Source organism: Pteropus alecto, unplaced genomic scaffold, assembly GCF_000325575.1.
Source record: "Pteropus alecto unplaced genomic scaffold, ASM32557v1 scaffold20, whole genome shotgun sequence".
NCBI classification, from domain to species: domain Eukaryota; kingdom Metazoa; phylum Chordata; class Mammalia; order Chiroptera; family Pteropodidae; genus Pteropus; species Pteropus alecto.
In genome coordinates this window covers 27,081,310-27,083,634 of record NW_006436298.1, presented here as the reverse complement: position 1 = coordinate 27,083,634, position 2,325 = coordinate 27,081,310, and positions in this window count along the sequence as shown.

The following is a 2,325-nucleotide window of genomic DNA, read 5'->3' as shown; positions in this document are numbered from 1 at the left end:
TTATTTAAAAAAAAAAAAAATCAGTGTAATAACACTTTTTAATGATTTGTCTTGATGGAATCATTGTTTAGAATGTAAAAAATGGGGAAAGGGGCCACTTAATTCCATTAGTCCTCTTTTTATATTGACTATTTTATTAGATACATGTGTTTTCATTTTCTTTTTCCTTTTTTAGTCAGTATTGTGTTTGTAATAACAAAATGGTAAGATAACATGTCAGCTCTAAACTGCATGCTCTGGAAACATTTTCAGACGCATTTGGTTTAAAAGGGTAGGTGTATGAACACTTCAGAATCCAAAATGGCCAAAAGTTATTGTAAATCCATTTGTTTTCCCTTTTCATGTGGGCAATAATGTCAAATGTGCTATGCAGCCAGGTAACATTTTAGATAAACTTGATTGACTTTTAATATAAACTGTTACAATGCACACTGATTGTATATAAAAACCTTATATATGACAAATTAAATTTAAGAAAAAGGATTTGTGGGCTCCTGTAATTTTCTGCTGCATTCTTATTCCCTCAAGCACTTAACTCTTTTTTTTAATAGTAACATTTAGCTGCCAGCAAAAGGATATTTTGGTAAGCAGTTGAATATAATTAATGTGTAGCACTACAGCTAAACCTATTTTGAAGGCTATATGACTCTATGAAGTAAAATTTAGATCATTGAAATTTTTGTTGGACTCTGGTTTTCTGCAGAGATTATTTTAGAATGGCTTATATTTATTCACAGATTTTTATTTTGTTATATTCAGTGGGAATTTTTGACTTGTAGCATACACTCTTGTATGTGTGCTGTAATGTAACAAATTTGAATCTTAACTTTTACAAATATATTGATATGTTTCAATAATATTAAGTGTGTCCCTAATTGATTAGCTGTGGGAGCACTGTACAGAAATTTGTTTATAGATGTGTTTTTAATATTTTGCTTTTATCCAATTAGGTCTAATTTTTTACACTTTGGGTACAAAACGAAGTTTTGTTTTCATTTTGTTTGTTTTAAGCAGTGACTCCTCCTTAGATAGTTACCCTGACGAATGATGATCTGTTTTTCCTGGTAGAATAGATAACATATAAGGAATAACTCAATTTAAAAATATCTAATTTATCGTTAAGTACAAAAGTGATAAAACAATTTAGTGCCGGTACATATTTTTAAAGCTTTTTCACTTTTTTCCACATTTAATATAAGTGATTATTCCACAAGATAGCATTTAACAAAAAAAATTGTAATACTTAAGTCATTAACAGAAAACAGATCAGGGTTGGCGTTTTTAATTAATTACTTTGTAGCTGGGACATTTACATTATGTCCTGTTCTGCAGATTTCATAAAAGAACAGTATTGCGTTTTTTTGAGACAATGGAATGGGCTCTTAATGCTACACTTAGTTGACTATTTCAGTCAACTAATTAGCTGAGCTGAATGAAAAATCTAAAACTGTATGTAACTTTTTAATTGATGGAAAACATTTTCATTATTTGGAAGAAGTCAGCAATTATACAGAAAAGGAACAAGCCATAAATTTATTATGACAATGGAGAAGAACATTAGTGCATAGATATAACAGGGAACATTATAAAATGTGCTTAATTTTTGTCCTTTACATGCTCATTCTGCTTTGCCTTTTTATCCATTTGTGTTTAATATTTCAAGGATGAGAGATTATGCATAGTACTGTACCAATTAATCCTCCACTTTAATAATATACAATAAATGATTCTTACTAAAAGCAGTGGCCTGTTTGCTTACAAAGAAAATATTTTTGTTTAGGATGTATTAGAAAATAATTTTCAGACTGGAAAGCTGTGGAAAAGTGAAGCGTGAATGATTTGTTTATTTCAGAGTGAGTGGCTTAAAGTTAAACCTTTACAGTTTTGTGCAATGTAGTAGATTGCATATATGATTTTTCTTTTGTAATGTTTTTGTAGTTAAGCAGTGAAAGTTGTGTATATTATACTGATTTACACATATTCCATTTTCTTGGGATTTATCAAGAATATATAGTAGGGGTAAATGGCATAATTCTGATCTCTATGCTGACTAGAAAAATGGTTTTTGAACCATAAATAATAATTGCCATAGCTTTATGACAGTTTTTTGGGGAGGTAGAGGGATGAAAAAGCAACTAATTTTTAAATATGGGATTTTTTTTTTAGGTTATTCCAGCTTCATCTGAAACTTAAATGTGAACTGGTAAATGTGACTTAATTGTTAAAATTTAAGTACTTTATTACTTAGCAAATAATACAAAAAAATTTTTGATATTTCTGGATTGATATATTTAAGCATATTAATATAGATACCTCTATCAAACA